A 15739-nucleotide genomic window follows, 5' to 3' on the forward strand; every position below is an offset into this window, starting at 1 on the left:
AGGCCTGCCTGGCCCTACAAGCTCGACATCTCCCCCAGGGGCCCTGGCAGCTGTGCGGAGCATGTGTGGAGCCCCCACGGCTCGGGCTCTGTGACAGAAGGTCTGGGCCTCCACACGCACAGGGGTTAGTGGCTCCTATGCTCACCACGGACCAGCAGTCACTGCTGTGCTGGGCGTTGTGGACACCTGTGCCTTGGCTCTATGTGCAGGGGGACGCCCTGAGGACATGGGGGACCGTGTCCCTTCCCTGGTCACACCATGCGCCCACAGCTCCACGGCCCCACCAGCGACCGGCAGGCCCAGTGTTAAGGGCCACCCTCTTGACCACAGCTGCTTGGGTCAGAGGTAAGCGCCTTGGCCAAGGACGAGCCACCAAAGTCCTTTCAACTGGGAGCTGGGAGCACAGGGCCAGCTGTGGGTATCTCGCTAACTAGCTAACTGGTTCAGGAGGCGGGCACAGGAGGCCCGGGCCCCCCACCGCGGCCCAGCTTGCCCCTCCATTCCATCGGACTCCGCAAGCCAAAGGGTGGGTGCGTGCAAATTCAAACAGGCCTGTGACCGGCGGCCTTGGAGACTCCCTCAGAACAAGGCAGGAAGGGTGGGCGTGCCTCAGGGGCCGGGCAGCCCCTTTGGGCTTCATTCTCCCACCTGCCTGGAGGAGAACTCAGGTGCCACCCGACCATCCTGCCGTGTAGCCCCTACGGGATCGGGAGGCCAGGCCCTCAGCCGGGTCTGCCTGCTAGCTGAGCGTGTCCTCCATCACGGCCCCCGGCAAGGGCCCCACCCCCAGGGGCCATCTGGGCTCTCGCCTAGAGCGGCCACCTTCCGCCACACGGCCCTGATCTCAGCTCCCACGTGATTCAGGATGGATCCTAAATCCCACACGGCAGGCTGTTCACAGATTCGTTTTCTGATGTAAGCACAAAGCTGAGACACGGTGGCCCTCACGTGATGGGTGTCCAGTAACCAGGTCGTGGACGAATGACTGAGTCAACGCCGGGTCGTTGGTAGAGCGTGCACCACACGCAGAGGCCTGTCGGCAACAATACCGAGCGTCCAGACGTGGAGTTCCTCTTTACCCAAACGTGCTCATTTGGCAAATTATTTGATCATCTGCACATGTTGTTGTTGTTGTTGTTGTTTGTAAAAACGGGGATCGGCCGTAAAACAAACCATCAAGGCCAAAGAATATATTGACATTGTTCACAGCGATGCCTGCGTGTCGCACAAGACAAAGGAGGGGCCGTCACTCTCCTAAGAACTGCAGAAAAGCAAATGAAAATCAGGACAGCGCATTTCTCGAGGATGGGGCTGGCGGAGGGTAGCGGCCGCGTCCCCTCCTCTTGGGAGGTGCAGAAATCGGGCCCCCGCCGTCAGGGGGAAGGCAGAGCGGCAGGAATCAGGGCCGGCAATTTGGCAGTCTCTGGGAAAACTAAAACTGCGTCCTCACCCCAGGGCAGGCCCCGCCGCAGGGAAACCTCAGGACCACCGAATCGCCCACCAGGAGGGGAGCAGCGAGGAGCCGGGGCAGCCCCACAGGGAGGCGACAGGGGAAATGGTCGCGCTCATTCTGAGGTGCAAGAGAGGCGGCCACAGGCCCGGCCGGAGAGTCTGACGCTAGTGTTTCTGGGGCACAGGTCTGTGTGCGTTCACAGGCACGTGTGGGAGCGTGTTCCCCGTGCCGGAGTGTGCGCGCCCGAGTGTGCACATGTGTTGATATGTTCACACGTGAGTGTGCCTGTGTCTGCTCCTGGGAGCACGGGAAGCGGTCGGGAAGAATCACGACAACGGTACGGGTATCCTGCTGTGAAGAGTGCTGAGTTGTGCCTCCACTTCACAGACCAGGAAACCGAGGCAGGGAGTAGCCAAGTCACCTCCCTGAGGTCCCACGGCTGGAAGGAAGCAAATCCGGACCCAGGAGACCTGGTTCCAAGATGCAGCCCACACTCATTCTGGTCTGCAGCCGTGCCCCAAAACGTGAAAGGCAAGGCACAAGTTACTATTTTCAGAAGTCGCCACCCGCTCCGGGGTGAGCCGGCGCTGTGGGATCGCTCCTCCCCCCGGGGAGACGGATGCAGACGCAGCAGGAGTGACGCGGGGTTATGCAACCCGGCTTCGTTTCCACGCGAGTTTCCACGCACCTGGAGACCCTGACGACATCCTCGTGGCCGAGAGCCGTCAAAGCGGGTTTGAAGGACAGAAGGGCTACACCGCCCACACCCTGACTTTACAACCCGTCATTAATTAGGAAGAAGCGAGACGTGTCTGGTTTCGTGACTTCAGCTGTCCACCTGCGGGACAAATTTCCACGAACGCCCCGTGGCTTCTCCCCCGCTGCCTCCTCGCCGCTTCGTGCTCTTTCGGGCGTTTTAACTTCTATTTGCAGCGCTGCTTCCAAAACGGCACGCGAGTGTACGCTGCGTAATTCACGAGACGCACTCAGTGTTCAAGTGCCACCATCGCGTCACCGCCACAAACGTAAGCACGGGCGTGTCGACAGCTGTTCTGCTTCGCCCGCCGCCCGGCCAGTCAACGGTGTCCGAAGTTCAACAGGAACACCTGCCCGCCCCGTCCCCGTCCCCAGTTCTGCCTTATGTAGTCAGAGAAGCGCACGCTGTCAGTCCTGTGTCTGAACAGACGTGAACGGTCTGTCCCGGGGTGGTGGCCCGGGGATGCCCTCCTGGAGCACTGGGGTCCGGGGTGAAGAGCTCTGGCGTCACCAGCAGCCACCTGAGACCCCGGGAGACGTACTGCCTGTGTCCCGGGGCACCCCCGGATGTGCCCACAGAAACAGAGGGCAGTGCTGGGGGAGGGGGTGGGAGGTGGCACATCTTCAGACGGTAAACGGAAGGACGAACAGCTCTGCTCAGAAAATGAGGGACGTGTGGGGGCCGGAGCAAAGAGAACGGAGGCTCGGTGCCTCAGAACCTTTTAGAACTAGTAGGTGCACAGGCTCGCGGTTCTATGACGTCAACCACCCTTCCGGCCACTCTGGGGCTCCTGTGTTCTCTGGGCGGCATCCTAAGTCCCAGCGGACCAGGGACGTGGCACGAGTGGGACCCCCTGCAGCTGGGCGGCGACAGGGCAGCCGTGCGTCAGCCTCAAGGTGCACACCTGAGCAAGGTCACCTGTGCACACCTGCGGGGTGTCGGGGCAGGGGTGGTCCACACAGCCTGAACCAAGATGGCGGTCCCTACAGACTGAACGTCTTTGGGGGAGTCCGTGGACTGGCAGAACTTAGGGCCAGGGGCTGTCTTCTCCAGAGTGTGGGGCGTGGGCTGCAGGCAGTTGTTTCTAGGTCTCCAGTGACCAAGGGGCACCGCAGGTACCCGGCCGTCCTGCCTCGCACACACCGAGTGCCCTGTCTCCGCATGTGCCAGCTGAGGCCCAAAGGGGGTCCCGGCGATAGACACGGTAAGGAATACTGAGTGCCTGCGTGTGCTGTGCTGTGCACAGATGTGGTGCCATTGAATACCTCGTGCCTGTTCCCTCCCCATCCGACACTGGACAGGCCTGACTGTCGTTCTGCCCACAGACTGCAGGGGAAGCGCCCCCCTGAGGGTCTTGTGCCCTGTCCTTAGGAGGGTCTGGGCATCCACCTTCTCCCACGCTGCCGGGGGGCCGGGCTGGACACGGGATTGATCAGAGGCCCCGTGGAGACAGGAGCTCCCTGGGGACAGGAGCAGCCTCAGCTGATGCCGAGTGGGGCAGACCTGCCCCTCTGAGCACAGTCCAAGTGGATCCGCACAACTGCAAGAAAAAACGGTGGTGTTGTTTCGAGCAGCAAATTTGGGGGATGGCTTGTAACACGGCCCTAACGGAACCACGCTCAGGCTCCTCTGCGCTGCCCCAGCAATCCAGATCCCAGAAATGGAAAACGTGGTGTGAAATGAAGGATGCTGAGAGTGGATCACTGCACATTCAGAACGAAAGCCAAGAACCGGACAACGGGGCACAGAAATGACAGGGAGGAGTCGGTAAAGCCGGAGAACGTGAATACGAAGCACCCAGAGCTTTCTGGTTGTCCGGGTCCTCTTGGCTAATTAAAGTGCACACATCTCATTGTGAGCAGAACGTCGGCCCCTCAGAGATGTCGCGTCCTCATCCCCAGACCCTGTAAATCGCTGGGTTACTGACAGAGGGGGGGAATAGGGTAGCAGATGAAGCGAAGGAAACTAGGAGGAAGACAAGACTGCTCATCAGACGGAAAACCGAGAGATGATTCCAGGCAGCCCGAATGCATGCAGTGTGGCCACAGGTCCCAGCCGGGGGCAGAGAGCTCAGACTGCGTGTGGTTATGCGTCTGCAGGTGGGGGTGGGGACGCGGGCCCGGGGACTCGGGGACGCAGGCACCGCCAGCAGCCGGAAAGGCAGCGAAGGGACCCTCCCCTGCGGCCTCTGGAAGGAAACAGCCCCACGGACAAGGGGCTGCAGGTCGGCCTCCCGACCCCCAGAGCCGTCAGATTACACGTGCGTGTGGCCCGAGGCCTCGACTTTCCCAGGCCAAGTTTGTTACGGCCGCGGTAGAAACACTAACACAATTGCAGGAAATCTGGAAAAGGCGCGTGTAGTAGAGGCATATCACGTGAACCCGGGGTGAGCCGTACCCAGCGAGTCGTGGCCTGTTCTTCTGAGAGCACGAGGAGTGCTTCTCCCTGCAGTTCTCTGCTCGCATCTACGTCACCCTTCCAGCTGCCGGGGGGTGCCGTCCGCTGGAGAGCGCCGCGTGCCTTTACCCCGACTTGCCACCCGCGAAGGCGCTCGTGGGCTGGTGTCAGAGACTGACAGGCTGGTGCACGGGCTCGATCTGCTCCTCAGGACCAATTCCCACCACTGGAGCTGCTTTGCCAGAGGTCAGCAGCTGCCTTGTCTCACGCGCGGGACTTGGCGTCTAATGCCCCCGCTGCACCGGGGACCCTCTCCAACACGGTCGTGACGCCGTGTTACGACTTCCCGGGGGCTCGGCGGGGTGGTTTCTTCCAAGGAGTCCTCCATCTTCGGTGCCGGGCGCTTTCTCTCGGGGGTGGCGTCGCCCGGGCACGGCCGGCTGAGCCGGGCGGCTGGGCCGTCAGGACCAGGGGATCAAGGGAGCCCGTCCTCACCTCACCGCCACCGAGACGGTCATTGTTCCAAGGGCTCAAAGGCCGTCGGGGCTTCCGCAGTCTGCCTCACTTTGGTTCTGAAGTCCCGTGTTCTTTCTACTCCTTTCAAAGCTCCGTTTCCTTTAAGGATGGTGCGTTTGGGACCTGTGCCTGTCCATGGCATCCTTTCCAATTATTTTGAAGTATTTTCAAAGCCCTGATTGTCTGAGGTGTCTTTGGCTGTGAGCACGGTCATGCGGGGTCAGAAACCCAGGCCGAGGCTCCCTGTGGTCTCAGTGTGGTGGGCTGGAAGCTGGGGGCACGGACAGCACCCAGCTCCCCCAGGAGCCCGGAGCCCCAGCTGGCGGTATCAGGCGAGTGTGCACCCAGGGGTGGAGGCGGGGGTGGGGTGGGTAGGCGGCTTCCGTCCCAGCTCAGCCTTTGGGAGAAGCCGGAGTGGTGAGCCCAACCCCGCCTCGATGCGCACAGGTTACATCAGGTTAATTCACCGGGTAACGAGGCCCTGTGACTCCGGGCAGATTCCCAGAGCCTCCAACACTGTCTGCGCCTGGCGGTCGGTCAGCCGGGGCCCGCCGCGGACTTGGCCCAGCTCTGCTCCCCACAACCACCCCCCCCCCCCCCGCCCCAGCCCCTTGGCATGTCCCTCGTTCCTTGGTATCCTCAGGTACGTCACCAACCCCGCCCCAGGAGAAATCAGGCTTCTCCTCAGCACACTGTGTGTGTGGTGTGTGTGGGGTGTGTGTGTGTGTGTGTGTGTGTGTGTGTGTGTGCGCCTACATGAGGTGGGCCCCAGGGCTGTTTCCATCATGCCCAGAGGGCGTGTGCAGGTTAAGCAGGACAGAAACGGTGGTGGCCGTTTCCGAGCAGAACTGAAGCTGCAGCCTGAGTTTGGGGTGCCTGCGTTGGGGGCAAGTTTTGGAAACAGGCAGTGGCTCTGGGAGGCCCCCTGCGTGTTGTGCCGGCCAGAGCCCGTCCCACTCAGGGCCAGAACCTGGCAGGGACACTGCGCTTGGTGGGGCCCAAAGTCCGGGTCAAACTGCGAGCCTTCAGAGGGATCTCGGGGCCGAGCCCGGGGACTTCCGGAAGAGGGACCGCGTCCCCAGGCAAGGAGTCCAGCCACCCCCGACCTGCCCAGGGTCCACCCGCCATTAGCATGGGGGTCATTTCACAGACGGCCAGATGGCACCCTGTACCTTGGGAAGGAGGCTCCCCAAACCCCAGCCTGCATCACAATAGGTGTGAGAGTGCGGGCGCCCCCCCCCCCCCAGCCGGCCCTCCCCAGCCCGGCCTGGGAGCCCAGTGTCTTCACAGGACGGACCCCTGCCCTGTGCACCTGGCCCCATGAGTCCGTCCTACAGTCCCCCCCCCCCACCTTGGGCCTGACCGCCCCCAGGCGGCGAGTGTCTCATCGCTCACTTAGAGGCTCTAGAACAGCAGATGGGAGTTTGTTGACACTGAGGGATTTAAGGAGACTCAATTACAGTCGTACCGAAAAAGCTTTCTCTAAAATAGGAAAGCACACGGATTCCTCAACTCGCAGAAATTGCTGACAGCTTTGTTTTCAACCCAGCAGGAGTAAAAAGAAGCTGACAACTTATTTTTGCAGGTTATGCCCATTCAAGTCTATTTTTAGATCTTTGTCCTCAGTGAGCGCACATCGGAATAGCATTCGGTTTGAGAATCGCCATCTGTTCTGAGCGGCGAGCCCCAGCTCACGGGGTCCGGGGTGGGCGCGCCTGGCCGCTCGCGGCTGTCCCCACGGACGAGAACAAAGGGGCATTTTGTGTCCACGGCGTGTGGAGGGGGCACTCCAACGACGTCACAGGCAGCGAGCGCTGTTAAGTTCAAACAGCTATGAATTCAATTCAAACAGCTATGAATACGTTTTATTTATACACCGAGCACCATGAAAAAATGCCCTTGGCTTTTAAAAATGGAGCTCAAATAATCCCTCGTATTTAAATAGATTTCTCATAAAAAGGCCATCCAACCTTATCTTGGTCGTTAAGATAAAAATTAACCTATGGAAAAAAAGCCACCGCAGAATGCTATAAAAGGCCCCTTCCCCTGCCTTCCGGTTTGTGACAAGCACTCCCTCCCTCTGCAGCCCGTTCCTTCCAGAAGCTCACAGAGAGGCCCCACCGGCTGGTGACTCACTCTCTTCTATGGAAATGCAGTTGGTGCATGACATACATCATGACAGGGGACCTGACATATGAGTAATGGGCTACGAGCACCTTCTGGAACCAGCATTCGCATGCGGTGCCCGGGGAGGGCCAGGGGCTGGGCAGGCAGCCCCTAAGCCCACGGGCCTGACCCGCCCTCGTGCTCTATTTTTAGCCTCCACTAAACTTAGCTCATTCCACCCTCTCGAATAACCTAGATCTGAACACCACTCCTCTCCTACGGGTCCAAAGAACTCTGCAAGGAAGATTTAGGTGGTCAGTGACAGGCATTTAACGCGCTACAAGGAGGTAATAGGCCTGTCCCAGGGAGTCCCGCGGCCTCGGGAAGGACCTGGCAGGATTCCGGGACCGTGGACAGCACGCGCTGGCCGTGGCTGTCTCTGCAGAATCGCCCACGTACCCGGCCCGAGGGCAGTGTCCGCTGTGGAGACCGTGTGACCCACCCAGGGCACAGCAAGCCCCACCCCTCCCCCTGCTGCTGGTCACTATTTCGGGCCTCTCTGAACGTTTTCCAAAATAATTACCAAAAGGAAATCATGCTGCTCACACATACACACATGCGCTCTTTCTCTCACTCTCTCTCTCTCTCTCTTTCTCTCTCTCTCTCTCTCCTGTCCCCGAACACACAGAGTCCTTCTTGGGGAAACCGGTACTAAAAAACCCCTAAGCGAAGCTAGGACGGAGGGGTTGGTAACTCACAGGGAGTTCACCTGAAACCCGGAGACAACGCGCCGCCCCTTATCAGGCCCGGTTCCAGGAAGCGGGTCCGCCCTGGGTCACGGCCCTTCCCAGGGCTGCCCGCCCCGCAGGGACCAGGCAGCATCGCCCGCCCGGGGACCTGCTTCCTGTGGCTCTGGCCGGGCTGCAGGACAGCTCCACGGTCAGCATTCGCCCACACCACTGGCCTTCGGTGAGGCCGGAGTGTGGGAGGCGAGGGGTGACGGGGACCTCCCCAAAGCACCTGGACTCTGAAGGCTGGACCCTCAGCAACGAAGCTAATGGCCACCCTGCGGCCGGAGCCAGAGAAGGGCCATTGGGGCAGGGCGGTAGCCTGAACTGCACCCCTGCCTGCAACCGCTGTGCAGAAAACAACGTGGAGACAGGCCATCGTAAGGTGTGCTTCGGGGCCAGCCAGACCCGAGGGCATGGGAAGGCGTGTGTGGTGGCCCCCCCTCCCGACTCTGCCCCTTCCTCGTTCTGCCGCTCACGGGGCCACCCGGCAGCGCTGGAGGCTAAGTGATCTCACCTCACTTCCAACAGAGGCACCGCGACGTGTATACTGTTCAGAAAAAAGAGGCCCAAGCGTCACCCTCTCTGCAAGTGTTCTTTAGGGAACAAGATGTGGTATTTAGGAAAAGCCGCCTGGTGTCCCCTGCCCATCGGGCAGGAGGAAACTGGAAAACTGCTTGCTCCGCGGACGAGAGAATACGGTGCCTCTTAGCGCACACCCACGTACTCTGAGTGGCCCTACGTGAGAAGAACCGGACGTTTCTTACCCTCTGAGAAAACAAAAGGATAAATCACAAACGTGGCTTGGGTGGTGGGGCGAGGGGAACCAGCACCGCTCAACACAACTCTTACAAATTTGGGAAAAGCCTGCGGCCCGTGCGTTGGCTCAGTCGGTGGCAACGCAGATTCGAGGGGGCCCGCGAACGCCGAGTGGTTTCCCGGGAGTTCCGGCCCGAGTGCAGGTCCAAAGGGGAGTGGGCGAGTGCACAAGTAACCTAGAGACACGGGCGCAGAGACCTGCGCGGGGCCACTCCACGCGGCCATCTGTGCATGCGACGGACGCCTCCCGCCCGGTCTCTCCACTCCAAGCCTGGAGTCCTCAGCCCCGGCCACGGGGCCCAAGTCCTTCCCCAAGTACCGCCGGGCGGAGCGGAGGGAAGACCGCCCCGCTCCGTGGTGGGAAGGCTCCGGAAGACGCAAGCTGGGCACTGCCAGGGAGCACGTCCTGAGAGGCAGAGCTGGCGGAAGACGGGACAGCGGGTCTGGTTGGTCCTGGCGCCGGCCGGTCGGCGGATTCCCTCTGGCGGTCTGGCTCACTTCAGGCTGGGTTTGTGTCAGTTGCCACATAAAAAGATGCAACACGGGCCTGGAGTCTTACCCTGACCAGGCCCCTCCACCGGCTGACCCCAACCCCCCAGGTGGGCCGCATCGGTACTCCTCGGCTAGCATAGGCCCTTGCGGACACGGCCGCATGCTGGGGCACAGCAGGAACCTCCCCAAGCCCTCTAGGTCCTGCTGCACGAAGGCCGGTGCCCCTAAGCCGAGGTCTAAAGAGGGCCCAATGGCAAAGCACGCTGCTAAGCGGCGAAGCCCTTTAGTCCCTCCCAGTCCAGAGTCACAACTAGGAATTTGAGAAGGATCGTGTCCTTGGATGTCGGACGACGGACTGCCACCCCTCACTAGCCAGCCAGATGCGGCTGTAAGGGGATCCTCAGCCCACGACAAGTTCCAGGACCCTCTACAAGGGCAGCAACAAAAGCGAACCAGTGAGGCGGAAAGATCCCCACAAAGGTCTCTCCAGTGATCCTTCAGGGGAAACCTGATCAGCGGGAGCCTGGGTACCGAGATTGGCTACGGGAAAGTAGGTCAACCGTGCACGTCTGACATCCACTGGCCCTGTCACGTCCCTTCCTCTGACATGGGGGCTTTGGGGACCAGAGAGCTCATTGTGCTTCATCCCCGTTTCCAAAAGGTTCCCTCCCTCCCTGGCACGATGTGCTGAGATGGCTGAACAGCATGGAGGCCACCGTCTACCTGGTTGTGCAGAGCGATGCCTGGCCCCGAGCCGGTAGATGAGCCCTGGGGGGCGTGCGCTTAGAGCTGGGCTCAGGGCAAACATTTGCATTTGCGGACACGCAGGGAGGGATGCCTTGCACGACTGGGGGGGCCCGTGGGGGTAAGGATGGCTGGTTGGGTCAAGGTTGGCCATCATGGCCGCTATGAATTTTCCGGCCAGAACGGCAGCCCTCCCTTCTGTTGGAAAAGTCACCCTCCAATCACAGTGCCTACTCCCACAGCCACAGGGAGGCCATGTGGTCTACTTCACCCAGCAGAGGCCTCTCCTGGGGGGTTCTGAGTCGGTGTTGAGTGAAGAGAGTTCCCCTTCCTCCCTGGTGGCGAGCCAGGCAGAGGGGAGCTGCCATCAGGGAAGCCAGTCTATGAGACCAGTTCCAGGGGACGAAGCTACAAGCCAGACAATGTGTGACAAGAAACGGAGTGTGTCCCTGCAGCCCCGAGACCGTGGCTCCGGCGGCATCCAAGGATGCCACTCCCCTGTCTCGCCTGGCTTCCATGCTGAGAGTCACAAAGCTCCCCTTCACCTAAGCCACTCTGGTTGATTTCCTGCCACTTACAACAAAAGTCCCATTACGCCAAGCATTTCAGACTGCACTCTACTGGGTAAGATTTGAAAATACTTAACAAGATGCAGAATTAAACTTTATCCTTTTGGCCCCAGGAAATCAGTACCAACCGTCACACTAACTCTCCATCGTGCGTGGGCGTATGAGCGTTCTGTCTCTCTGGCCCAAAAAGTGTTTAATAAAAGCAACTGTATCGCCAATATTAGTTCACAGGACGGAGCGCTGTAAAACAGACCTGCACTTTCCACAGCAAATTAGAATACGTGAAGGTAAGGTTAAAATAGGAGGGCTCGTACGTGAACCAGTCTCAGGAAACTCCTACTCCTCCAAACAAACCAACAAGACAAAGCAGAACAAAAACCTCCCCACTAGGTTTCTCCGTTTCACTCAGTGGCTGTAAAGCAGTTGTTAATCATGCACACATTAAGAAGCCGAAACACATTGGGTTATTTCTGAAGCACATTGTTTTGAAGCTCTGTGTGAATCTTTCGTAGTTGTGTGTGGAGAGTTATGTCACAAAGTTAATCATTCCCAGGATGCTTGCATCTGGGGTAATGAGAAACTTCTTGTGCAAGCGGCCATTAATCAGTGAGGGCAACATTGCATAATGGGCTCTGGAGCACGTGTCCGGGGATCGGAGCCCAGCGTTTCTGCCTCTCGCTGACCTTTTCCAAAGCAGAACTGGAGCCACGTGTTGTGTGCTTCCTGCCAACAGCCACTTATTGCCAATAATTAAGTTGGATAATGTGGAGAAGTAGAAATAGAAATTGCAGTTCCTTCAGAGTTCTAAAAAGGACTCTCTTTGAAGTCCTTGGTTTGTGGCTCCGTGTTGTGGCTGACTTGAACGCGTCACTCTTGATCGTTACCAAAACTACCCATTAAAGTTGAAATAAAATATTTTGCTAAGTGGTTCCTGGCATTTGTGTTAGAAACAATAGCCATGGCCCCACAATAAGATTATTTTATACGTAAGAAAAGGGAAGCAAAAAAAAAAAAATCAAAGACGCCAAGAGCCAAAGACGTACGCGTCATCCATCCACTCTCAGCCCATCATGTTTGATGTTCTTGAGCAACAGTGTTAGCGAGAAACTCTTACTTAATCTTGCCGGTATTCTCCAAAGAGGACACTTGTGAAATACTCAAGGCAAATAAATATGCTCTCATTATTACACGAATAAAGAGCCCGTGTAGTGTGAACTGCATCTGTGACATCCACGCAGACTCGAGGGGAGCAGAACCGTAATTAAGCCCCGGCAACGACAACGGCCACTGTGTCCAAGGAGCTCTGGGGCCCCCCGTGCCAACCTGTTTTCAACGGCACCTTAACCAAACAGTTCTTCTGGAACTTCACCAAGGGTCCATTTTACATCCTAGCAGCCGACCAGAGTGTATCTGGTTCCCTGGTATATATTAGGAACAATAAATTGTCAAGTTTCCTCTTTATTATTTTCTTTTTGTTGTTGTTGTTTGCATTTTAGAAAAGGACTCTTTCCAAAAAAAAAAAAATTACAAAAAAACAAAACAAAACAAAAAAAAAACCCAAAAGGACTCTCTTGGATTCCATCCCACTAGCAAACTCTTACTGTACTTGAAATCCTGGCCCATATCTGACAATTTTGAATTAATAAACTGCTCTGTCATCATAGTGTTAATGCCCAACAGTGGAACATGAACTTCACAGATGGAAGGAAAGTTTATACTCCTCCTGAAACACAAAACACGTACCTGCCAGGATTTCAATAACTAACTCTTGATTTTTACCACTTGAATTCTGCATTTGTGCATTGATTTGCTTTGATTTATGGCCGTTAGCTTTGCCACCGGTGGCTGAGTGCACACGAATGCTCCACAGACCGAGCCAATGTCATGACCAGGCAGGGGCAGCTGCAGCCAGAACGGCAAATGTCCTGGGCCTGTACTCAGAGCACACATTTAAAAGACAACATAGCAGCAAACCCCATACTTCTTTGACTGTAAATAAACTTTACATTTGGGAAGTAAGGTATATTAAATATTGAGGGCTGTAATAACAACAATAAATAGCATAATATTGTGGATAATTAATATCATGGTATTAGTATTAATGGTTAATATATTATCATTCAATAAACATCAGTTTTGATGTACCAGAAGTCAGATGTTATTTATCAATAACAACATCCGCGATACACATGGTTGCATTAAAATCACCTGGCTGGGGGGCGCCTGGATGTCTCAGTCAGTTAAGCGTTCAACTTTGGCTCAGGTCATGATCTCCCGGTTCGTGGGTTCGAACCCCACGTCAGGCTCTGTGCTGACGGCTCAGAGCCTGGAGCCTGCTTCAGATTCTGTATCTTCCTCTCCCTCTACCCCTCCCCTACTCGTGCTCTCTCTCTCTGTCTCTCAAAAACAAACGTTAAAAAAAAAATTAAAAAAAAAAAAAGTCAGCCGGCTGGGTGGGTCATGTAGTAGGAAAAGTGCAGTGAGAACCTCCAGAACCTGCTTCTCTGTATAAGCAGTCATTTTCAAGATCAAGTTTTTTACAAAACCCTTGGAAATTAACCAAAAGCTTGCAACCATCTGATGAGCATTTCTTCAGGAAAAATGGCTGAGTCTCAGGAAGAACATCAAGCTCTGTGGAGGTTTAAATTGCCATACACCCACTTTTCCAAACTCCATAAAACCCAACCATCTGAAAGTCAGGGTAGCCATTGCCCCAACCCCCACTGTGTCTGTAGCCTCCCCCAAAGCTCTCTTCTTGGGACTCTGTCATTTTCTGGCCTGTCCGGCAGCATCCTGGAGGCCCAATTACTAAGGAAAACCCTGACTCACAGGCTTTGTCTTTATCCGACCTGACTCAGAAACCCCTCCTGTGAACAGCTTTCTACAGGGTATTTGTGGGAAACGATCGGTGGCAACAATTTAGCACCAAAGTCACCTGAGGCGGTGACAGCAGCTGGTACAAAAAAGAAGCTGGGGGATGAGATGCCTATAGTGGGCTGTAAAAACCTCTGACACGTTCCTAGGAGTCTAGAAGGCAGTATGCACGTGCAGGGCTGTGGACACACTCAGCAAAGACCTGAGAAGGCTTTCTAACTCTCATCTCTGGCTGACCCCGAGGCTCTACAAGGAAGTGAAGGCTGAGGCAAGGTTGCCAATTGCCCAACAAAGCATTGGAGGCAAGCCCCAACATGCACACAGTGCCCCTTCCCAAGACCTGGAGACTCACTGCTTCAAGGCATTTAGAGGAGTCTCAGTCCGGTCATTTAGCTGATTGCTAAATTAAACAGAGACTTCAGGGATCACAAACAATAAAGAATACAGACTTATTTCAGACAAGTTAAGGCATAAACAAATAGCAACAATAATAAATAGCAACCACAAACCTGGGACAGGAGAGGCAAGGACCTGATTTCTAGGGTTGCCATATTATTTTATTTATTTTTTGCCATATTATATTATTTTAAATACCTATGCAACAAAATATTGTTAAGACATGTAAAGAAACGAGAAAGTGTGATCCATACAAAGAAAAGAAGCAACCAATAGAAATTATTCGTAAAAAAACCCCGAGACATTGAACTTACCAGAAATGGTTTTAAAAGTTATTTTAATTATCTTCAAAGAACTAAAGGAAAGTATGAGAACAATGGCTCACAAAACAAGGAATATAAGTAAAGAAAAATTGTAAGAAAAAAGAACCAAGGACCAATTCTAAAGTTGAAATTCTATTAACTAAAACAAAAAACTCACTAGTAGTCTCAGGAACAGCTATGACATGGCAGAGGAATCCGTGAATCTGAAGACATATCAATAGCAATGATCAAATCTAAAGAACAGCGAGAAAGAAGTTCAAAGGAAAATGAACAGAGCCTCATAGGCCCGTGGGACACCACCAAGTGTACTACCATATGCATAATGGGCATTCCAGAGGGAAAGGAGAGATAGCAGTAGAAAGAATACTTAAAGAGCTAATGGTCAAAGACTTCCCAAATTTGAAAAAAAGACATGAATCTACACATCCAAAAAGCTCAATGAAATCCAAGCAGGATGAATCCCAAGAGATCCACACCAAGGCACATTATAATAAATTGCCACAAGCCACCCAAAGAATCGTGAAAGCAGCATGAGAGAAGTGACTTGTCATTCACAAAGGGCCCCTCAAAAGATTAATGGCCAATTTCTCACCAGAAACCACACAGACCAGAGGGCAGCGGGATGACATATTCACAGTGCTGAAATGCAAAGACTGTCAACCAAGAAGCAGATACCTAATAAGCTTTCCTTCAAAAATGAAGAAAAAATTAAGACATTTCAAGGTAAACAAAAACAGAGAAACTGTCACTAGCAGAACTTCCTTACAATAACTTCTATAAAGGGGGTCCTTTGGGTTGAAATGAAAGGACACTAGAGAGTGATTCAAACCACTGGGGGCGGGGGGAACTAAGTGTACTGGTAAAGGTAGCAACACATATAAAAAATTATAAATATATTTTTCATCTTTAACTTTTTTTCCTCCAATCAGAATTAAAAGCTGCATAAAACAATAGTTATCAAGCTGTTCTCATGGACTTAGAATGCATACAGATTTAATTTACAGGACAATAATGGCATAGCAGTAGGGGAAGGGTACAACGTTACACGGGAGCAAGTGGCAGATGTATATCTCACCTGATCAATAACTACACTGAATGTAAATAAATGGCCAAACACTCTAGTCAAGAGGCAGAATGGACAGAATGAATTAAAAAAATATGATCCAACTTTATGCTGTCCACAAGAAATACACTTTAGATTCAAAGACCTACATAGGTTGGAAGCAAAAGGATAGAAAAAATATAGCACAGAAAAGCAACCAGGAGAACTGGAGTGGCTATCCTAATGTCAGACAAGACAGACTTCAAGATGAAAACCTAATATAGATGGAGAAGCATATTTTATAATGATAAAAGGATTAATTAAACGAGAAGACATCATCATCATCATCATCAATACATATGCTTAACAACAACAGAGTCCTAAAATACATGAAGGAAAACCTGACAGCATTTGAAGGGAGAAATAGACAATTCAACAACAGTAGTTGCAGACTTCAATACCT

General features: G+C 54.4%; 1 protein-coding gene across 8 annotated transcripts in view; it reads right to left on the reverse strand.

The window, feature by feature from the left end:
- Positions 1-15739, reverse strand: part of AUH (AU RNA binding methylglutaconyl-CoA hydratase) — a 350235-nt gene that overhangs the window by 166598 nt on the left and 167898 nt on the right. The window lies entirely within an intron of this gene.

Source organism: Panthera onca, chromosome D4, assembly GCF_046562875.1.
Source record: "Panthera onca isolate mPanOnc1 chromosome D4, mPanOnc1 haplotype 2, whole genome shotgun sequence".
NCBI lineage: Eukaryota > Metazoa > Chordata > Mammalia > Carnivora > Felidae > Panthera > Panthera onca.